Raw genomic sequence first — 24,870 nt, forward strand, 5'->3', positions numbered from 1 at the left:
TGAATAAGTGGGTGGAAAGCATCTGTCAGACCCCTGTCTGGGGACAGGTGGAGAGAACATAGGAAGGTAGATACCATGGCTATGGTGGGGCCAAAAAAAGGGTAAAAGAGGCAAAGGAACCAGGTACTGGTAGCTCAAGACTGTCATCCTAGCTACTCAGGAGTTTGAGAACTGAGGATCACAATTCAAAGCCAGCCCAGGACAGAAACTCCATGAGACTGTTATCTGCAATAAACTACTGAATGCAAGAAGCTCAAGCTCAGTGACAGCATCCAGGCCTAGCGTTCAAAACCCAGGACTGGCAGAAAAAAGTATCAAAGGACAAGAAGCTGGCCAAAAGTTAGAGGGACTCTATCTTGACAAACAATACAATGGTAAGTTGCACTCAGAAGACTTGCACAAAATCTGGAAATGCCTGAGACCTATCTATGTATGTTTCCTGTTTGTCTAAATACATATGTTTATGCATTTATATATTAGTATAGAGAGACAGATCAATACATATGACTATACATATATACATAGCCAGACACTTATGGGTGGGTGGTATACTGTGTGAGAGTTTGTGTTTGTGTTTTGTGGATGGCTATCTCTGTTTAAGAAAGATAGAAAATATGTAAATATCTTTAAAAAACTTGATAAAATATAGAGAGACATAAGCTCTTGAGGGAATCTGAAATGACAAGATTATTCACAGGCACGTTTATCCTTATGGATTCCTCAGCAAGTTTTAATTTTTTTCATTATTTTCTTTCTTTTTTTTGAACCAGTGCTAAGGATTTCTCTCAGGGACCAGGTGCTGCCAATTACTAATTTTCTCATGGCTGCTACAAGAGGAACTGAGCCACAGTTCCACTTTTGCCTTATTTATTCGTGCTTAACTGAAGATAAAGATTTCTATCAGTGACTTTCTTTCAGGGGCTGGATTCTAACGAGGATCCCCAGACCTCAGCCTTCTCTATAGCTACAATTAACAATATGAGAACCCAGCACTGGGTTCCAATACACAGGGCAAGAAATTGAGTGAATCTCTCAACTCCAATTAGCTATAATAAGCTAGAAGTGAAAGACCAATACCTTTGAGGAAAAGATGCTGAGGGTTATCACACAGGCCCTATGAGTAAGCCCTAAACCCTGTACACATGTGTGCATGCACACATTGGCAGATACACACACACATGCACACACACAATATCTCAGGCAATATTGTATTTTGAATTAATATCCAAAGATTGGACAACAGGATAGCAAGTAATAAAATCTGTTTTTCTTGTCTACATTGAGGGAAAAGGATAAGTCACAAGATGCAGAAGCGAAGAATTCAGAGGCAAATTCTGTGAGTGAATAACTTGTAAAAAGCACATTTCTTTTCTTTTCTTTTCTTTTCTTTTGTTTTTTCTGCCATTCCTGGGGCTTGATCTCAGGGCCTGAGCACTGCTCTTGGCTTTTCCCAAGTTTAGCCCTCTGCCACTTGAGCCACATTGCCGTATGGATTTTTATATCTGTGTGATATTAAGGACTCAAACCTAGATCTTCATGGATGCTAGGCAAGCACTCTACCACTGGGCCAAACTCTAAACCCCGATAAAGTATTTATAAATAGTCATCATCATCATATCAAAATATCCTTTCTCCTACAAAGAATGAACATTATCTATGTCTGTAAGACTTTTTTTATGTCACCAATGCTTCTGTGATTTTCCCACTTGCATTTTTACAGATGACAGCACAGATATTCATCAGGAAGAAAAATAGATTAGGATACAGAAACCTAACAACGTCCTAGTAGATTGAAGTGAAAAATATGTGCAAGATGGCCTGGGGGTTTCATCTATTTGTAGGGTGCTGGGCTACCACGCAAAAAGAGTCCGGTTTGATTCTGCAGTACCATATACATAGAAAACGCTGGAAGTGGTGCTGTGGCTTGGTGGGACAGCTATAGCGTAAAGACAGCCTAAGAACAATGGTCAGCCTCTGAGGTCAAGTCCCAGGACTAGCAAAAAAAATGTGCAAGAGGCAAAATGCAAGCTGAGAAGGCACTGAGAAGAAAAATGTCTTGTGAAGGGTAAGGGGAATAGTGACAGGTAAGTTTGGATATTACCTAAGAAAGGATACTTGAGCCTGAGACCAGGCTAGCACTTATGCCTATTTAATGACTTGGGATTTGAACAAAAAGGTGTGCTGTTTACTACATCCATATGTGAGGTGGGAAGGGAGATTCAGCCTCCAGTATGTCTTTGGGGAGGTCTTCTGTGAGCAAGGAGCTTTGGTCATTGGGCCTTGAAAGGTGACCCTACCTCCCTCCCAATGGAACAGAATATGGAACCCTGGTAACCAAGCCACTGTATGTGACAACCAGCTCAAGCCAGCTCCCTTGGCCTGTGGCTCAGGAGGAAGAAAGATGTTGCTGTGCTGTTGCCAAAGTTCAGGAGGCTCGGATCTCAGGCATGGGAGATATGGATGTCTCACTTGAAGAAGTAGATGCTGGATCAGTGCCAAGCCCAAATTCCAGTATATCAGGCATTTCTCTAGGAAGAAAGCCAGGAAACTCCAGGGCAACTCAGATGAGGTATATTGAGAGGAAACCTATTTGAACCCATCATCCTGCCCACACACTACAACCTTCTTGTGTGCTTTCAAGTGACTATACTGAAATTAGAGTGTGTCATTTCCAATCTACTCTATTCCAATTCCTCAGTGTGAAGTGTGGTCCCATTCCTACGTTTGAAATATCCACTGTTTTGCCAACATAGTGTGATGGTAAGCCAGCTCAGACTCTGAATGAGCCTTGTAACCTATGGATCCTGGAGGAAGGCCTGTTGGAGATGCTGCTGACAAAGCTGATCCCTGCCTACCAGAAAGGTGATCTCTTTCATGTGGAAAACTTCCTGCACAATTTCAAATAGTGGAGGACAATGTAGTAGTTGCTGGAAATTCTCTTGAAAAAGTGAGTGTTCCCCCTCCAAACCCAGGTTTGCTCACCCCTCCTGGCCAAGTTTTGGAATACTTGGCTCCTCTCTGAGCCTGTTTGGTTCACTGGGGTGTTCACAGGGGAGCTAAGCATGATACAAGTGCACAAACTACTTTATTATGACTGGGACACCATGCCATTTCATTTCCCTCACAAGCTACTGGAGTCTCAACAGTGTGCTTACTGAGAAGTTGGATTTCAGGCATGAGGCAGTGGCTCCCAACTGCAGCCCTCACCTAGGTGACATCCTAGGAAATCCCATTTCCCAGTAAGAAATGAGGTGTCAGTACTAATGGCGGAGGCCTGTGAAATACTGGCGTCAGAGGAAAAGCTGGGGGCTGAATCACTTTTGAGCCATCAGGGAGGGATTGTGATAGCTTTGCCTGTTAGAACCTGAAAGCATTTACATTTTGGTGTGTGGTCCAGTGCTGCCACTTGAACCTGAACCCAGGTCTAAATGCCATCCCTTTGGTGTTCAAAAATTAGCACTGTACCATTTGAGTCATAGGTCAAGTTCTGGCTTTTTGCTGCCTAATTGAAGACAAGTGCCTTTAGACTTTTACTGACTAGACTGGCTTTCCACTGTGATCTTCAGAGCTCAGCCTGCTGGGTGGCTAAGATTAGAGGAATGAGCATTTAGTTCTTTATTTAGAGCATTCACTTATTGATTTATTTAGAGCATTTACTTAGTTAATTTAAGGTGCGTTACTTTGGACAGATGCATAGAGGCCTCTCTCAGAAGCTTCTGGAAGTGGGGTGTAAATGTCATCCTGTTCTCAAGTGTCTTTTACCCCCCTCCCAGCACATAAGTGCACATCTCTGCAGGACAGCCACAGCATTAGAGTCCTGCAAGAAAGGGGCTTTTGTAGAAGGCTCAGGATGGAGAGAGAAGGCTCTCACTTTCCTTGTACCGAATGTGCCCACAGCATCATGTGTTCCATCTATACGATGTGAATGGACTTCTACCCGAGTGATTTCTACGAGTTCAAGAACTGCCACACCCTGACACAACTCAAGCTCTATATGAGGCTCCACATGCCGGCTTTGGACCTGCTCTTCTAAACAGCTGGAGGAATGTGCGACCAGTAAGACCAAGAAAAAGTAGAAGTCCTGGTGTGGGTGCCTCAGAGCCTGTGAGTAGGAAGCCCATGTGGTCTAGATATTGGTTGGCCCTTACTTCTACAGAGCTTGGCAAAATGCCCTTTATGGGTGGTGTCAGCCAGGTAATGTCTGTCCTCTGAAAGGACTCGGGAATTAGCACTCATTAGAAACACCCTACACCTCCTCAGTGTTCAGTCCAAACTCCAGTTCTACAGGTTCCTCCATTAGATCCTCATGGAAGTTGAGTGACACTTCAACTTGCAGAGTCCACTCTGTCCACTCTGTACCTATTTCCATTCTTAGGTTTGGGTCATCGTGGAAGAGCTTATCCTGAACTCCGGATGAAAAACCCACCAATGGAGCTGGTGACTCATGGAGACTGAGAATCATCACTGCACTCCAGAGAGCATGGGCCTTCTGTAGAAATTACCAAACAGGTTTAGAGTCCTGTGGATATACCTTGTGCTCTGAACCCCATGTGTGACACAGTTGAACCTGCAGATACTGTGGAGGAAGAAAAAGAGCAGCCAGATTTCCTTCCGTTTCCTTTCACACTCCACCCAGAGTCAGTCCATCTGAGTCAGAGTAGCACTCCACTTATTGTGCAAGCTGAAGGGGCACACGCTGGGCTCATGGAAAAGGTCCCCATGGGAAGCAGCAAGTGTACTCTCAATACTGGATTCATTGGTGGAAAATGAATCCATCCTCACAGAATATCCAGACCCATCCATCTCACTAAAAGAGACTCAATCTCCATTCGACAATCCAGAATCCATCCCCCTCTTAACTCAGGAAGGACATTCTGTTTCTCATGAGGAAGGTGACCCTTCTGAGGACTCTGAAGTAGAATTACTGTCTGAAGGCAACTTGGAGGCCAGTCTGGATTTAGAGCTTCCCTGTCCCCTTCCTAAAAAGACATCTCTTTATCTTGCTCTCATGATTCTTGTCAAGTATTCATTGTATTTACTTTGCTAACTATTAAACTCTCATTGTTAATATTATGGTGTGCAGTTCTTCAGTGCTTATTATACTGTGTTTTATTTTCCACTTATAATGTGAGACCTCAGACACATAGGTCCTGGGTGGGCCAAAAACCAGACAGGTCTGGTCCCATAGAAGACAACCTTACTGGATATACAGGGAACTATGAAATGCATGGAATCACCAGGAATCCAGGCCAGGCCTCCATGGAAAGACAAGTCAGCTACCAAAGCTTAAGGACAGAGCAGATGCCTGGAAATGTGTTTTGTCAATTGGGAGAAGTGCCAGAGTAACTGTAATATTATGTGGGACTCTGTTCTGTGAGTTCAAGTCTGTTTATATATCCATTGTGCTTTGTACAAATATTTAAGAAAATTAAAACTCCACAATAGCATCAAAAATCTACTTTGGCTTTGAATGTGGCCTAGTTGTAGAGTGCTCGCCTAGTATACAAGAAGACCTTGATTCAATTCCTCGGCACTGCATACACAGAAAAAGCAGATGGGGCAATGTGGCTCAGGTGTCAGAGTGCCACCCTTGAACAAATGTGGCCAAGGACAGTTCCTGATCCCTCAGTTCAAGCCCCAGTACTAGCCAAACAAGAAATCATACCATTTTCCACACATTTGGAAATAAATCTGTTTTATCTAACCCTACTTCTTTTTTGCCAGTCCAGGGTGTGTGCCACCAAGCCAAACTACTGGCCCCCAACCTTACTATTTTTAATCATTTAATTTTTTTACATAATCATATTTCATGCTGTCTGTATTAATACCATAAACAGTATGCTTAGTGTAATAATGTTAAAGGTAAAACATAAGAAATTAATAACTAAAATTCCTTTTTTATTAGTTTTATAGCATTACTACAATTTTATGAGAAAAATTACATAGAATGTTTATTTTAGAGTTCAAGTAATCCATTTTGATAAATATATCAACCTACATCATTTATTTGAACACATTTTAAACTATTTTTTTCAGGAATGAAAATACATATATATTTGTTGTAAATGAAATTTATGACTTGGGGGGAAGGGAAAGAGAAAACGGGGGAGGGGGTAAGAGTGTTTACAAGAAATGTACTCATTACATATGTAACAGCAATCTCTTTGTATATCACCTTGACAACAAATTTTTTGAAAAGTACAAGTTTATATGTCTACTTTGGGCAGAATTTTTTTTTGCCAGTACTGGGCTTAGACTCAGGACCTGAGCACGATCCTTGTTTTTGTTTTTGTTTATTCTTAAGGCGCAAGTTCTATCACATGTGCCACAGCACCACTTTTATCTTTTTTATCTATGTCCTGCTGAGGAATTGAACTTGGGTCTTCATTCATGCTCGGCAAGAACTCTTCCACTAGGCTTAACTTATGGCCCCAGTGGGAAGGAAGATTTCCATAAAATATGTAGGAAATATGTACACTAAGGAAAATCCATCAAAAATAGAAGAATAATTATATACTTAGATAACGACATGCCAGTATTATGGCAGACTTCGGTAATTCTAGCTTCAAGAGTGGCCTATTTGGACCGGGAGTTGGCTGGCTGAAGTAAAGTGCTATCCTTGAGCAAGCCCTAGGACAGTGCTCTGGCCATGAGTTGAAGGCATAGGACATGGAAAAAATAGTAATTTAATGCCCGTGATTGGTGGCTCACCCTGGTAATCCTAGCTACCCTGGAGGATCGAGGTTCAAAGACGGCCGAGGCATAAAAATCTGTGAGAATCTTATTTCCAAATAATCCAGAAAATTCAAAATGACAATGTGCCTCAAGTGGTAGAGCTCTTGCCTTGAGCTGAAGAGCTTAAGGTAAACATCCAGGCCCAGAGTTCAAGCCCCATGAGTGAAAAAAAGAAAAAGAAAAAGAAAGACCTTATCTAAGGCTGGAGTGCACACTAGTGGTACTTTGCTTGCCTAGTATGCACAAAACCCTGTGTTCAATTACTCTGTACCACTTACACCAAAAAAAGCTGGAAATGATCTCAGAAGGTTGGGTTCTGAGGATCACAGTTCAAAGCCAGGCCAGACACTAAAGTCCATGAAACTGTTACTTCCACTTAAGCACCAAAAAACCAGAAGTGACACTGTGGCTCAAGGTGTTTAAGGTTGTAGCCTTGAGCTGAGGAACCCAGGGACACTGCCCAGATGCACAATTAAAGTCTTACAACCAAAAGAGAGAGAGAGAGAGAGAGAGAGAGAGAGAGAGAGAGAGAGAGAGAGAGAGGCAGAGAGAGAGGCAGAGAGACAGAGAGACAGAGAGAGACACAGAGAGAGACACAGACAGGCAGACAGACAGAGACAGAGACAGAGAGACAGAGACAGAGACATCAAACAGTCAGGCACTGCTGGCTGAAGCATGTAATTCTAGCTACTATGGAGGCTGAGATTGGAGGATCTTGGTTCAAAGCCCAAAGCCAGCCTGGACACATACGTTTGTGAGACTTACATCACCAATTAACTACCAGAAACCAAAAATGGAGCTGTAGAGGAAGAGCGCTAGCCTTGAGCTGAAGAGCTCAGGGACAGTGTCCAGGCCCAAAGTCCAAGCAACATGACGAATCAATAATAAAAAAAGAAGATAGCTAATAGTAATGATGAATAATTTTGGGCTGGGAGTTTGGCCTAGTGGTAGAGTGCTTGCCTAGAATGCACGAAGTCCTGGGTTCAATTCCTCAATACCACATACATAGAAAAATGCTGGAAGTGGTGCTGAGGCTGAATTGGTAGAGCCCTAGCCTTGAGAAAATATAAGGACAGTGCTAGGTCCCTGAGTTCAAGGCCAGGACTGGCCAAATCAAAAGTAGTAGAGCACTGGCATTGAACTGAAGATCTGAGGAACAGCCCAGGCACAGAGTTCAAGCACCGCAAACAACAACAACAAAATCTGTGAAATGGCAGTGGTGGTTTTAAGCTAAGCAAAAATAGAGTAGAAACTGGTAAAATACATATTTGTGTGTAAGCAAAATAGCCAGACTTATGCATTAGAACAGGATAGCAACTTGAAAAAAAATTTTGTTTTCCATCTCACTAGGTCCTGTCTCTTAATTTACTCAAGTAAGTAAAATGCTGGGTTTTATAATCGTTGCTCTGAATATTAGAAAATCATAATATCTCTCATTAACCAACAAAGACCAGGAACTGGGGCTTCGTTCAAATGGCAGAGTATCAGGCAAGAGAAGAAAAAATTGAAGTAAGAACTTGAAGTTCTTGATCCAGAACCTGCATAGTAACAGAGCAGCAGCCTGGTGATGGTACCTCACACCTATAATCTTAGCGACTCAGGAGGCTAAGATCTGAGAATCAAAGTTTAAAGCCAGCCAAAGTACCCAGTTAACTGCCAGAAAAACCAGAAGTGGCACTGTGGCTCACAGATTAAAGCACTAGGCTTGAGCTGAAGAGCTCAGGGACAGTGCCCAGGCCCAGAGTTCAAGCCCCACAATTGACAAAAATCAAACAAGCAAACAAAACTCACAAAGAAGCCTGCAGACCACAGTGGTTCTGCTGAGTCTCTTCTCTAGGGGGATCAGGAAATATTTCACTTTTTCTGTCTCTTCCCATCTCAACATTCATACTAAAATAAGACTGTGTTGAAAGTTTCAATTTATAAAAATGTTTTTCATGAAGCACCCTGAAATATTCCTCGCTTATATCTCAATTGAAGACAGTTGATTTGGGGCTGCATTGGTAGAGTGCTAGCCTTGAGCAGAAAAGGTCAGGGATAGATCTTAAGCACTCAGTTGAAGACCCAGTGCCAACACACAAAAGAAATTATGCACTTTATACATATTTTCTAATTTCTTTAATGAATTTTTCAGTCTGTATAAATATAGGGTACATTCCTTGTTACTTAAGTAAGATTGCTCTTTTTTTTTCTTTTTGCCAGTCCTACGGCTTGGACTCAGGGCCTAGACATTTTCATTGGACTCGCTTGCCCACGGAGAGTGCTCTGCCTCTTGAGACACAGCGCCACTGCTAGCTTTTTTCTGAGTATGCGGTACCGGTGAATAGAACCTAGATCTTCATGCATTCTAGGTGAGCACTCTACCATTAGGCTACATTCCCAGGCAGTGAGATTCCGCTTACAGTCATTGTATGTTCACAGAGTTTGATCTCACACACTGTAGGGCCCTGGTTGGCTTTGACCAGTGATCCTAAGCCCTGAGCCTCCTAAGTAGCTGAAATTAAGTTGTGAGCCAGCATGATGGCTTCCATTCTTTTTTCTACAAAAATATATGTAGTTATCTAGAATATATCTATAGCTGAAAAAAGTGTATCTCTCCCAAACAAATCTTCAAAGAAACAACCATCCTATTAAAAGGTGGGCTAAAGACTTAAAAGAGTATTCTCTGAAGAAAAAATTAAAATGCGCTTTAGCCACATGAAGAAATGCTCCATTTCTAGCAATAAGGGAAATGAAAATCAAAACAACTTTGAGATTCCACCTGACTACAGTCAGAATGGCCATTATCAAAAAATCTAATAAGAGATACTGGTGGGGAAGTGACCAGGGGGGATCACACCTACACTGTTGGTGTGAGTGTAAACTCGTTCAACCATTAGGGAAACAGTGTGGTGGTTCCTCAAAAGACTGAACAAAGAGCTCCCCTATGATCCAGCAAATCCACTACTTGGCATCTACCCAATTGTCCAGAAAAAAGGACATACTAAAGCCACTAGCACAATGATGCTCATTGCAGCACTATTTACCATAGCAAAGCTATGAAACCAACCCAGATGCCACTCAGTAGATCACTGAATCAAGAAGATGTGGTACTTATACACAATGGAATGCTATGCTGCCATCAGAAGGAATGACATCGCCCCATTTGTAAGAAAATGGAAAGACTTGGAAAAAATCCTATTAAGTGAAGCAAGCCAGACCCAAAGAAACATAAGCTCAATGGTTTCCCTCATTTGTAATAATTAGTTCACATTTAGGACTCTCCTAGCAGAAGATTACAATAACTCAAAAACCTAGGTATATAAGGTCATATAGGATGAGACTAAATGAAAGGATCTGTAGGATATGGGAACAAGAGCTATATCTTGTGTCATCGTTGCTCTTAATCTTGTGTGATTTTTGTCCTTGATCTACTATGTTATTTCTCATCTCTTATTTTGCCCTTTGGTTAATGTCAGATTGTTACTGTATCTGATTTTTTCCCTGGCATATTGTATATATGTTTATTTGTTTATGTCAAATAGGAAAGGGAAGGGGGGAAACAAGATGATTGGGAAGGGGAGGGGAGAGGGAACTGGGGACAAAAACATGTGGAGTGGAATAAATGTGTGAGAAGTAATGCAGTCCACTACCTGTAAATGTAATCGTAACCCCTCTATACATTACCCTGAAAATAAAAAAGAGACTATAATAATATCTGTAGAAAATGAGGCTGGATGATGGAAACAACCAGATGCCCTACTACAAAAAATGTGATACACACACACACACACACACACACACACACACACACACACAATGGAATGATACATAGCCAACCGACAAGATAAAATAATGGCATTCTCGGGGAAGTGGATGAAAAGGAAAAAAAATCATATTAAGTGAAGTAAGCCAAACTCAAAGGAACATAGGCCCAAGAGTCTCCCTCATTTGTCAAATTCAGTAGAAACCTTGGGCTCTGCTACCAGAGATTTACAATAGAACAAAATCTAGAGACATCGTGACAAATAGTATGACACTAAATGTAAGGACCTCCAAGATAAAGAAACAAAACTCATATAATGAGTGATTGTTGTCCTTAATGAACTATGTGATCTCTTATCTCTTTTGCTATCCCTTGGTTATATCATATTGTTACAATATTTCACCTTGTTTTCTGATATATTTCATATGTGCCTAATTGGTTATTTGAAATTGGATAGGGAAGGGGGGAAATGAACATGAGTGGGGGTAGGGGAATGTCCAAATTCTACTGGAATATGTGGAATGAATTTATTAAGCACAATGCAGGCTCTTAGTCCGTTCAGGATCAAGATTATGTTGTTCCATGAGATGAATGAGGAAAGATCAGAAAAATCTAATAAGATATCCAGATATACTTTTGACACTAAGGTATCTGGACTCTTTTTTTTTCTTTCTTGGTGGGGAGCTTGAACTTTGGACCTGGGCAAGGTCTCTTAGTTCTTTTTCCTCAAGGCTAATGCTGTACCAGTTTTAGCCACAACTCCACTTATTTTTTGGGTGGCTAAGTGGAGAGAAGAATCTTACAGTTTTTTTGTTTTCGTTTTTTTGCTTGCAAAGGCTTTGAATCACCGTCTCCCTGGCTAGTAGAATGACAATTATTACCCTCCAGAGCCTGGCTAGTGATTTTTTGACAATTGGACTTTCTTCTAAATCACGTAACTGGTTCCTAGCAAAGTTTTGAAGCCTAACTTAAATGTGACAGATTTTTGTCAGTTGAAGACACTCTGTGCTGAACGTTAGAGTCTACCAGCTGAATCACAGTGGCAGTTCCATTTTTTGTTTATGTGGTGCTGAGGAATGGAATCCAGGGTTTCATACATGCTAGGCAAGCTTCATTTTCAGCCCAAGGTTTTATGTTTTGTTTTTTCAGTGTTGTTGCTTCTAAGGTACTGTATGATGTTCTTTCATTTTCTTTGCTTTTTACCTCTTTTCTTCCTTTTCCCTTTAATTTTATTCTCTGTAGTCACTGTGTTGAATTCGGGTACCCTGTGTCTGGAACATAGGTTTATGTGATTTGGGGAATGGAGAGGGTATAATAAAATGGTAAAAAAAAAAAACAAAGGAAAAAGGGTGAACCAATTGAACAGTGATACTTGGAAGACACTAAACGGAAATGAACTGAACAATCTGGGTGGAGAGGGGCCTGAGGGTAGGAAAACAGAGAAAATTGAGGGAGGGGATAACAATTTTCTTAAGAAATGTGTTCATTACTTATGTAACCGTATGCCAACTATGTATTGACTTAACAAAAAAAATTAACTTAAAAAGTAATTTAGCCGGGTATGGTGGCTCACACTTGTAAATGTAGCTACTCAAGAGGCTGGGATCCAAGGATAGCTGTTCAAAGTCAGCCTGGGCACTGAAGTCCATGTGACTCTTATCTCCAATTAACCACAAGAAACCCAGAAGTGGCCCTATGGCTCAAGGGATAGGGCAGTAGTCTTGAGATGAAAAGCTCAGTGACAAGACCCAGGTGCAGAATTGCAGTCCCATGACTTGAATGATGAATGATACTAGCCAGGCTCTGTGCGCTCACACTTGGAATCCTATCTACAGAGAATCAGGTTTGAATCCAGCCCAAACAAATTGCATGATATTCTGATTTACAGTTCATTACCAAAAATCTGGAAGTGGAGGTGTGGATCAAGTGGTAGAACACTAGCCTGAAGCAAAAAAAAATATTTAAGGACAGTTCCCAGGCCCTGGGTTCAAGTCCCAAGACTTGCATAAAACAAACAAAATGTGACGCTGAGTCCTCCATCATTTGGTGTTATAGTTCAATATTCTTGATATGCGTCTTAGAAATTAAGTACCTAGCAAATACTCTCCCCTGAAATTCTGCTTCATAGCTGATTCATAGAATTTCAACATCATTGCTATCACTTTCCAGTTAGCATAGCAGTCTACTATTGAAAATTTGAAGAAAACATTTGAGCAATCCTAATAAATCTGTGTATCATCTGCACACACATCAAATCAGCAGCAGCTATGTTTTACTATTATCTAAATGTATTTAATCCCTTCTTGAGTTAATGAGCCTTAAAGAGTAAAACATATGAAATAGTTATGAAACTAACAGTCACCATTCTTCTACCTAATATTGTAATATAAGTTTATAAATGCAAGGACTATTCTGAAGTGTGCAGAAGATAGCTTCTAATTATAATATTCTCATGAAGTATAGTTTTTAAGAAACATGTTGCTTGCTTTGGGAAAGCAAAGGCAAGGAAAAATGATATAAGTAAGTTCCCTATTTATCAGAAGGAAAATACTATGGGGTTTAGATCAACTTCATTCATTCCGTGCTGATGAAACAAATATTTGCAATTCCTGAGGCCAATCACTTCATTGTGATGCACAATCAGCCAGCTTAGATCAATCTCCCAAAAAAGGAAAGGAACAAATGAGAAGCAATTAAGGTTTCCAAAATGAACCAGGTGGTGGTGGCAGCTCACACTTGTAATTCTATTTACTCAAGGACTGAAATCCAAGGATCTGGATTAAGTCTGTCTGGGATGAAAATATTCCTGTCTGAAACATCATCTCTGTTATCTCAGCCCAGCTGATACACTCTGCCCAACAGGTTCCAAACACCAAAGTACATCGCCTATCTGAAATACTAGCAAACGTACTCACACATTATTTCCTCTTTGGGAGATAGTTGAAACATGTACCAGAAACATTTCCCTGGCTTCAGAGTGGAAGTGGAAATATATACTCACTAGAAGCCCATCTAGTAAATTACAGTCAATCATCTTTCCTCACATCTTGTTAGTTAAATTGAACAATGAGTGTTTGGATCAGAAGCGATGTGTATGAGCATACAGTTTGTAAAAGTACTGTAATCCTAGCTACTCAGGATAAGCTGAGACCTGAGGATTCCAGTTCAAAATCAGCCATGCAATAAATTCCATAAGACATTTACCTCTAATTAACCAGCAAAAAACAGAGCGTTGAATTGTGCTTAAAATACCACAGGCCTAAGCTTTGCATAAAAGTGCTAAGGGTTAGCATTCAGTATGCCCACTCTCTCCACTCCTTTTTAACATAGTACTAGAATTCCTAGGCAGTGCAATAAGGCAAGAAGCAAGCATAAAGTGGATCCAAGTAGGGAAAGAGGAAATAAAACTATCCCTCTTTGCAGATGACATGATTCTGTATTTAAAGAATCCTATAGACTCTACTCCGAAGCTCCTTGAGCTGATTCAAAGCTTTGGAAGGGTAGCAGGCCATAAAATCAACCCTCACAAATCAACTGCCTTACTTTACGCCAACACTGAGAGGAACGAGGCAATAATCAGGAAAGAAACTCCTTTCCCAATAGCCTCAAAGAAAATAAAGTACCTAGCTATTAACTTAAGTAAGAATGTAAATGACTGTTTAGATGAAAATTTTAAAAACCTAAAAAAGGAAAAACCTCCCATGCTCCTGGATGGAAGAATCAACATTGTGAAAATGACAATCTTGCCAAGGGCTATCTATAAATTCAATGCAATACCCATCAACATCCCAATGTCATTCTTTAAAGAAATAGAAGAGGCAATTCAAAATTTCATATGCAATAACAATAGACCCCGTATAGCAAAAACACTTCTTATCAGAAAGAAAAGCGCTGGAGGAATTTCAATTCCAAACTTTAGACACTATTACAGAGCTATAATTCTCAAAACAGCTTCGTTCTGGCACAAGAACAGGCCTGAAGTCTAATGGAATAGAACTGCGGACCCAGATATTAAACCACAGACCTATGGCCACCTAATCTTTGACCAGGGAGACAAAAAAATAGAATGGAAGAAAGATAGCCTCTTCAACAAGTTGTGCTGGCAGAACTGGTTAAGCACCTGCAGAAAATTAAAGTTGGATCCTTCTTTGTCACCTTGCACTAGAATTAACTCCAAATGGATCAAAGACCTGGAGGTAAAAGCTGACACACTGAAAAGTTTACAGGAAGGAATAAAAGATACACTAGACCTCCTTGGCACAGGTCGAAACTTTCTTAATAAGGACCAAGAATAACAACAAATCAGAGAAAGGCTGGATAAGTGGGACTGCATTAAACTGCAGAGCTTTTGTATGGCAACGGATATAGCTAGTAAACTAATCAGGAAGCCTACAGAGTGGGAGAAGATCTTCACCAACCAAACAACGAACAAAGGCCTCATATCTAAAATATATCAACAACTCAAAAAATTGAATCACTCCAAAACTAACCTCCAAAGTATCACCCATCCCAGTAAAAAATGGGCCAAAGACTTAAAGAGAGTCTTCTCTGAAGAAGAAACAAAAATGGCCTATAGACACATGAAGAAATGACCAACATCTCTAGTCATAAAAGAAATGCAAATCAAAACAACTCTAAGATTCCACCTCACTCCAGTTAGAATGGCCAGGATCAGGAAAACGAATGACAACAGATGCTGGAGGGGACGTGGCCTGGAGGGATCACTACTACACTGTTGGTGGGAGTGCAAACTCGTTCAACCACTATGGAAAGCAGTGTGGCAGTGCCTCAAAAGGCTAAACATACAACTCCCCTATGACCCAGCAATTCCACTTCTTGGCATTTACCCAACAATCCAGAAACAAGGGCATACTAAACACACTAGCACAACAGTGTTCATTGCAGCACTATTCTCCATAGCAAAGATATGGAAGCAACCCAGATGTCCCTCAGTTGATGAGTGAATCAACAAGTTGTGGTATTTGTACAAAATGGAATTCTATGCTGCTGTCAGAAAGAATGACATCGCCCCATTTGTTAGGAAATGGAAAGACTTAGAACAAATCATATTAAGTGAAGTAAGCCACACTCAAAGGAACTTAGGCTCAGTGGTTTCCCTCATTCGTCATAATCAGTAGAAACCTTGGGATCTACTAGCAGAGATTTGCAATAGAGAAAAGGCCATATATAAGGCCATATAATGTGAAGCTAATAGAAAGGACCTCCATGGTATTGAAACAAAAGCCACATAATGAATTATTGTTGTCCTTAACGTACTATGTTGTCTCTCATGTCCTTTGCTGTCCCTTGGTTATCCCATATTGGAGGGAAATGGGTACCAAGACATGTGAAAGGGTATCAATGTATGTGAATTAATGCACCTTCTATCTGGCAAATATCATGTAACCCTTTTACTAATTACAATAAAAAAATGAAAAAAAAGAAAGTTGTAGTGTGTTGGGAGGATGATGGGGTCAAATACATTTCTTCTTAGAAATATACCTCATCTGGTTGCCCTGGGTTTTCCTGGCCTTTTTCTTAGAGAAAGGTCTGTTATACTGGATTTGTGGCTTGGCAATGATCTAGCATGTACATCTTCGAGTAAGACAGCCACAACTTCCATGCCTGAGACTCGAGTTCCCTGACCTTTGGCAACAGCACAGCAACACCTTTCTTCTTCCTGAGCCACAGGCCAAGTGAGCTGGCTTGAGTTGGTTGTTAGTTACAGTGGCTTGGTTACCAGGGTTCCATATTCTGTTCCATTGTGAGGGAGGCAGGGTCACCTTTCAGGGCCCAATGACCAAAGATCCTTGCTCACAGAAGACCTCACCAAAGACATACTGGAGGCTGAATCTCTCCTCCAATCTCACAATATACATGTGGATGTAGTAAACAGCACACCTTATTTGTCCAACCCCAATGTCTTCCACTAGGCCCAACTACCAGTCTGGACTCAGGCTCAAGGAGCCTTTCTTAGGTAAGATCCAAACTTAAGGGTCAATATTGCCCTCATCCTTTACAAAACATGTACTTCACAGTGGCTTCTCTGCCTGCATTTTGCCCCGTGTCGAATTTTTTTTGTTTTTGCTAGTCTTGGGATTGACCTCAGAGTGAGAACATTGTTCTTGGGCATTCTTTAGGCTTTAGCTGTCCCACCGAGCCACTGCACCACTTGCAGCGTTTTCTATGTATGTGGTAATGAGGGATCAAACCTGAGTCTTTTTGCGTAGTAGCCAAGGACTCTACCACTAGGTCAAACACACAGGGCATCTTGCACATATTTTTGACGTCAATCTACTAGGATATTATTAGGTTTCTGTATCCTAATCAATTTTTTCCTGATGATTAGCTTTGCTGTCATGTGTAAAAAATGCAAGAGTGAAAAACACAGAAGGATTAGTGAAATTTTAAAAAAAGCATTACACACATAGGTAAGTGTTCATTCTTTGTAGGAGAAAGGATATATTGATATGACGATGATGACTTTATAATTACTACGTCAGGGTTGAGAGTTTGGCATAGTGGTAGAGTGCTTGCCTAGCATCCATGAAGATCTGGGTTTGATTGCTCAGTATCACATAGATAGAAAATCTAGATGTGGCACTATGGCTCAAGTGGCAGAGGGCTAGACTTGAGAAAACCCGAGGACAGTGCTCAGGCCCTGAATTCAAGCCCCAAGACTAGCAGAAAGATAAAAGAAAATAAAAATGCTTTTTACGAGCTAATATACTCACAGCATTTGATTCTTAAATCTTCGCTTCTGCATCTTGTGAAATACCCCTTTCCCTCAACTGGACAAGAAAAACAGATCCATCCCATGGTCCACTGTGAGGCCTCTGGTTGGGCTAAGAGCTAGTCGTGCAGCAACACGTAAGTTTTATTCTAATACTTTCCAAACTTTGTACTCAAATATGCTACCTACTTACCAACTTAGGTCAGTTATCCTTATGCTATACCTTTTCTTCATGACTACAATATTCTTACACTCCTACGTTAATCCTCTTGTACCTCCCCTGACCTCTCTCATTCTTTTTTTGTATCTCTGGACCTCTGCTCGTCTTTCAACCCTTATACTGCACGGATCTACACTTGATGGCTGTTGAGCAATATTGTATATGTAGGTGGTTAATTATTCTCTAGGCTCAGAGGGACTTAAAGACAATAGAGATTGGATTGAGAGGCTTATTGTTTTGGGTATAAATCGCTTATCAGTGGTTGTATTAGACTGGTCTGTAAGTGCACAAAAAGAAAGAGTGATAATACCAATCAAAACTTGTGAACATCTAGTGTCTGCCAGCTACAGAGGTCTAGGCTGGTTATATCTGAAAAACTATAATCGTATTTAGTAGTAATCTTGCTCCCATTTTCAAATGGGCAGAACAAGAAACTCAAGAAAAATGTCAAATCAAGAAACAACATCCCCCACCCAATGTAAACAGACAATGGAACAGTCACTGGCAAACCTAGAGGAGAGTCTTCCAAGTGCTACACAAATGCAATTGATACACATCATTATTGAAAAATGTGAAAATATGAAGAAAGAGATAATGGAGGAAGCCATAGCTGAACAAGAGGAAAGCATAAACAAGGTGATAAGTGAAAAAGAAGAAGCCATAAAGGAGGCCATAATAAAGGTTTTTCAAAGAAGGATGGATGAATTCACAGAATTCACAAATAAAAACGTGACCAAACTCCAGCAAATGTCCAAAGAAAATAAAGCTACTGAGCTAACCACTCAAAAGGAAATCAAGGAGATAAAGAAATCCATACATGATCTAAAACAAGACATGCAAGGCATCAAAAGTGAGCAATTAGAAGCAAGGGAGATGAAAAATAAAGTAGATAGCTTTGATAGCAGGTTAGACAATGCAGAGGAGAGAATTTCCGGAGCTGAAGATAATTTAGTTATTATAGAGAAAGAACAGAAAATGAGTCAATCCAAATCTAGGAAATATGAGAGAGCGCTTCAGGAGGTCCAAGATACAATTAGGAAGCCTAATTTAAGGCTAGTTGGTATTGAGGAGGTCGTGGAGAAAGAGGTCAATGGTATTGGAAATATACTTCAGGGAATCATCTCAGAGAATTTCCCAAATATCCAGAAGGGCAGGCCCATCCAGAGACGAGAAGCTTTTAGAACCCCAAACAGACCTGACCAGAGAAGAACATCCCACTGCCACATTGTGATCCAAACTGGATCAACAGAAACGAAAGAAAAGATCCTAAAGGCAGCCAGGGAAAAGGGATCAGTAACCTACAAAGGCAAACCAATCAGAATAACCCCAGATTTCTCAGCAGAGACCATGCAAGCACGAAGTGACTAGAAGCATATATGTCATGCCCTTAAATCAAATAACTACCAATCAAGAATACTGTAGCCAGCTAAGGTCTCATTCATTACTGAGGGAACAATAAAAACATTCCATTCCAGGGAAAAGCTGCAACAATATGTCGAAACAAAACCAACACTACAGAGAATTCTCAAAGATGCTCTATACATAGAAAACCAAAATAAATACAATATATGGAAAGAAATGGCACCGAAACAGCATACCGTCTAAGGACCACAAGAACTGTCAAGACACAGGCCCTACTAAAAGCTTTTAAAAATGGTAGGAACTAATAAATATCTCTCAATCCTAACTCTCAATATCAATGGACTTAACTCTCCAATTAAACGGCATAGGCTGTCTAGTTGGATCAAAAAGCAAGAGCCATCGTTCTGCTGTCTTCAAGAGAAACATCTTGCCCCAAAACAATCATCTTTTGAAAGTGGGAGGTTGGAATAAACTCTATCAAGCTAACTTCCCCCATAAACAGGCTGGAGTTGCCATCCTTATATCAGACACAATAGACTTCAAACTGAAATTAGTAAGAAAAGACACAGAAGGTTACTACATACTACTAAAGGGATCTTTCCTCCAGGAAGACATAACGAACCTAAATATTTACACACCCATTCCCGGAGCTCCAAACTTCATCAAGCAAACTTTACTTACACTGAAACCATACATAGATCGAAATACAGTGATTGTTGGTGAGTTTAACACACCACTCTCACCTATGGACAGATCAACAAGGCAAAAACTCAACAGAGAAAACTTAGAACTGAAGAACTATATAGACCAACTAGATCTAACAGACATCTGCAGAATATTCCACCCAGTAACAACACAATATACGTTTTTCTCAGCAGCACATGGAACATTATCCAAAATAGACCACATCTTATGCCATAAAACAAACCTGGACAGATGCAGAAACACTGAAATTATTCCATGCACACTCTCAGACCATAAAGGAATCAAATTGGAACTGAACACACATGTCCACCAACGAAAACCCTATAACTCATGGAGACTGAACAACACATTGTTGAATCAAAAACAATGGGTAATCGAAGAGATCAGAACAGATATCCAACTGTTTATGAAATTTAACAATAAGGAGCACACAAATATCAACTCCTTAGGGACACAACAAAGGCAGTACTCAGAGGAAAATTTATAGCGCTGAGTGCCTACAACAGCAAGTTGTTAAAATGGCAAACCAACTAGTTAATGTCTCACCTTAACCTCCTGGAAAAAGAGCAACAAACCAACCCTAAACCCATTAGGAGAAAGCAAATTATTAAAATCAAAGCAGAATTAAATGATTTGGAATAAAAAAAATATATAGAAAGAATCAACAAAACAAGGAGTTGGTTCTTTGAAAGAATTAACAAAATTGACAATCCCTTAGCAAATCTTACCAAGAAAAGGAGAGAGCCTATCGAAATAAACAAAATCGCAGATGAAAATGGTAATATCATGACAGAAATTACCAAGATCCAGAATATCATGAGGGAATACTTTTCAAAACTTTATGCCAACAAATTTGAGAATCTAGTAGAAATGGATGAATTCCTAGACAATATTAACATACCCACACTGAACCAAGAAGAGCTAACCCAACTCAACAGGCCTATTTCAAGCTCTGAAATAGAAATGGAAATTAGACAACTTCCACTTAAAAAGAGCCCAGGGCCAGAGGGATTCACAGCTGAATTCTATAAGGTCTTTAAAGCAGAGCTCACACCAATACACCTAAAGCTCTTCAACGAAATTGAGAATGAAGGTTCTTTACCAAACTCATTCTGTGAAGCCCCATTTCTTTGATGAACATCGATGCAAAACTTCTCAACAAAATACTGGCCAACCGTCTACAACAACTCATCAAAAAAAATTATACACTATGATCAAACTGGATTCATCACAGGGAGGCAAAGCTGGTTCAACATACACAAATTAATTAATATAATTCAACACATCAAGAGGAGCAGGGATAAAATCACATGATTGTCTCAATAGATGTGGAAAAGCCATTTGACAAGATCCAAAACCCCTTTATGTAAAAAGATGTGGAGAAACTAGGAATTCATGGAACATTTCTCAATATAATAAAGGCTGTGTATGAGAAACCCACTGCTAGTATTATACTTAATGGTGAAAATCTAAAGCCATTCCCTCTAAAATCAGGAACGAGACAAGGATGCCCACTCTCTCCACTCCTTTTTAACATAGTACTAGAATTCCTAGGCAGTGCAATAAGGCAAGAAGCAAGCATAAAGGGGATCCAAGTAGGGAAAGAGGAAATAACACTATCCCTCTTTGCAGATGACATGATTCTGTATTTAAAGAATCTTATAGACTCTACTCCCAAGCTCCTTGAGCTGATTCAAAGCTTTGGAAGGGTAGCAGGCCATAAAATCAACCCTCACAAATCAAGTGCCTTACTTTACGCCAACACTGAGAGGAACGAGGCAATAATCAGGAAAGAAAATCCTTTCACAATAGCCTCAAAGAAAATAAAGTACCTAGCAATTAGCTTAACTAAGAATGTAAAGGACCGTTTAGATGAAAACTTTCAAATGGTAAAAAAGGAACTTAAAGCAGATCTAAAGAAATGGAAAAACCTCCCATGCTCCTAGATTGGAAGAATCAACATTGGGAAAATGACAATCTTGCCAAGGGCTATCTACAAATTCAATGTAATACCAATCAACATCCCCATGTCATTCTTTAAAGACGTAGAAGGGGCAATTCAAAATTTCATATGGAATAATAAAAGACCCCGTGTAGCAAAAACACTTCTTAGCAGAAAGAACAGCGCTGGAGGAATTTCAATTCCAAACTTAAGACTCTATTACAGAGCTATAATTCTCAAAACAGCTTGGTACTGGCACAAGAACAGGCCTGAAGTCCAATGGAGTAGAACTGCGGACCCAGATATTAAACCACAGACCTATGGCCACCTAATCTTTGACCAGGGAGCCAAAAAAATAGAATGGAAGAAAGATAGCCTCTTCAACAAGTTGTGCTGGCAGAACTGGTTAAACACCTGCAGAAAACTAAAGTTGGATCCTTCTTTGTCACCTTGCACTAGAATTAACTCCAAATGGATCAAAGACGTGGAGGTAAAAGCTGAAACATTGAAAAGTTTACAGGAAGGAATAGGAGATACACTAGGCCTCCCTGGCACAGGTCGAAACTTTCTTAATAAGGACCAAGAATCACAACAAATCAGAGAAAGGCTGGATAAGTGGGACTGCATTAAACTGCAGAGCTTTTGTATGGCAACGGATATAGCTAGTAAACTAATCAGGAAGCCTACAGAGTGGGAGATCTTCACCAACCAAAAAATGAACCAAGGCCTCATATCTAAAATATATCAACAACTCAAAAAACTGAATCACTCCAAAACTAACCTCCAAAGTAACACCCATCCCATTAAAAACGGGCCAAAGACTTAAGAGAGTCTTCTCTGAGGAAGAAACAAAAATGGCCTATAGACACATGAAGAAATGCTCCACATCACTGGTCATAAAAGAAATGCAAATCAAAACAACTCTAAGATTCCACCTCACTCCAGTTAGAATGGCCAGGATCAGGAAAACGAATGACAACAGATGCTGGAGGGGATGTGGCCAGGAGGGATCACTACTACACTGTTGGTGGGAGTGCAAACTCGGTCAACCACTATGGAAAGCAGTGTGGCAGTGCCTCAATAGGCTAAACATAGAACTCCCCTATGACGCAGCAATTCCACTACTTGGCCTATTTACCCAACAATCCAGAAACAAGGGCATACTAAACCCACTAGCACAACAATGTTCATTGCAGCACTATTCACCATAGCAGCACCATTCACCATACCAAAGATATGGAACCAACCCAGATGTCCCTCAGTTGATGAGTGGATCAACAAGTTGTGGTATTTGTACACAATGGAATTCTATGCTGCTGTCAGAAACAATGACATCGCCCCATTTGTTAGGAAATGGAAAGACTTAGAACAAATCATATTAAGTGAAGTAAGCCAGACTCAAAGGAACTTAGTCTCAGTGGTTTCCCTCATTCGTCATAATCAGTAGAAACCTTGGGCTCTACTAGCAGAGATTGGCAATAGAGCAAAAGGCCATATATAAGGCCATATAATGTGAAGCTAATTGAAAGGACCTCCAGGATACTGAAACAAAAGCCATATAATGAATGATTGCTGTCCTTAACGTACTATGTTGTATCTCATCTCGTTTGCTGTCCCTTGGTTATCCCATATTGGTATAGTATCTCACTTTATCTTATATATTGAATTTATTTGTATTTGGATATTTGAAATTTGATAGGGAAGGGGGGAAAACCAAGACGGTGGGGGGTGTGGGGTTGGAGGGAAAAGGGTACCAAGACATGTGAAAGGGTATCAATGTATGTGAATTAATGCACCTTCTATCTGGCAAATATCATCTAACCCTTTTACTAATTACAATAAAAAATGAAAAAAAAGAAAGTTGTAATATGTGGGGAGGATGATGGGGTCAAATACATTTCTTCTTAGAAATTTACCTCATCTGGTTGCCCTGGATTTTCCTGGCATTCTTCTTAGAGAAAGTTCTGTTATACTGGATTTGTGACTTGGCAATGATCTAGCATGTACATCTTCGAGTAAGACAGCCACAACTTCCATGCCTGAGACTCGAGTTTCCTGACCTTTGGTAACAGCACAGCAACATCTTTCTTCCTCCTGAGCCATAGGCCAAATGAGCTGGATTGAGCTGGTTGTTAGTTACAGTGGCTTGGTTACCAGGGTTCCATATTCTGTTCCATTGTGAGGGAGGCAGGGTCACCTTTCAGGGCCCAATGACCAAAGATCCTTGCTCACAAAAGACCTCACCAAAGACATACTGGAGGCTGAATCTCTCCTCCAATCTCACAATATACATGTGGATGTAGTATACAGCACACCTTATTTGTCCAATCCCAATGGCTTCCCCTAGGCCCAACTACCAGTCTGGTCTCAGGCTCAAGGAGCCTTTCTTAGGTAAGATCCAAACTTAAGGGTCAATATTGCCCTCATCCTTTACAAAACATTTGCTTCACAGTGCCTTCTCTGCCTGCATTTTGCCCCTTGTCGAATTTTTTTTTGTTTTTGCTAGTCTTGGGACTTGACCTCAGAGTGTGAACATTGTTCTTGGGCTTTCTTTAGGCTTTAGCTGTCCCACCGAGCCACAGCACCACTTGCAGCGTTTTCTATGTATGTGGTAATGAGGAATCAAACCTGAGGCTTATTGCTTGGTAGCCAAGTACTCTACCACTAGGTCAAACACACAGGGCATCTTGCACATATTTTTGACGTCAATCTACTAGGATATTATTAGGTTTCTGTATCCTAATGAATTTTTTCCTGATGATTAGCTTTGCTGTCATGTGTAAAAAATGCAAGTGGGAAAAACACAGAAGAATTAGTGAAATTTAAAGAAAGCATTAGAAACAGTTAAGTGTTCATTCTTTGTAGGAGAAAGGATATTTGGATATGATGATGATGATGATGACATTATACTTACTATGTCAGGGTTCAGAGTTTGGCATAGTGGTAGAGTGCTTGCCTAGCATCCATGAAGATCTGGGTTTGATTGCTCAGATAGATAAAAGAAAATAAAAATGCTTTTTATGAGCTAATTCACTCACAGCATTTGCTTCTGAAATCTTCGCTTCTGCATCTTGTGAAATACACCTTTCCCTCAATGTAGACAAGAAAAACAGATCCATCCCATAGTCCACTGTGAGGCCACTGGTTGGGCTAAGAGCTAGTCGTGCGGCAACACATAAGTTTTATTCTAATACTTTCCAAACTTTGTACTCAAATATGCTACCTACTTACCAACTTAGGTCAGTTATCCTTATGCTATACCTTTTCTTCATTACTACAATATTCTTACATTCCTACGTTAAGCCTCTTGCACCTCCCCTGACCTCTTTCATTCCTTTTTTTCTATCTCTGGACCTCTGCTCGTCTTTCAACCCTTATACTGCACGGATCTACACTTGATGGCTGTTGAGCAAAATTGTATATGTAGG

The sequence above is a fragment of the Megascapheus bottae genome, unplaced genomic scaffold (assembly GCF_031878675.1).
Source record: "Megascapheus bottae isolate mThoBot1 unplaced genomic scaffold, mThoBot2.hap1 HAP1_SCAFFOLD_63, whole genome shotgun sequence".
Classification (NCBI taxonomy): domain Eukaryota; kingdom Metazoa; phylum Chordata; class Mammalia; order Rodentia; family Geomyidae; genus Megascapheus; species Megascapheus bottae.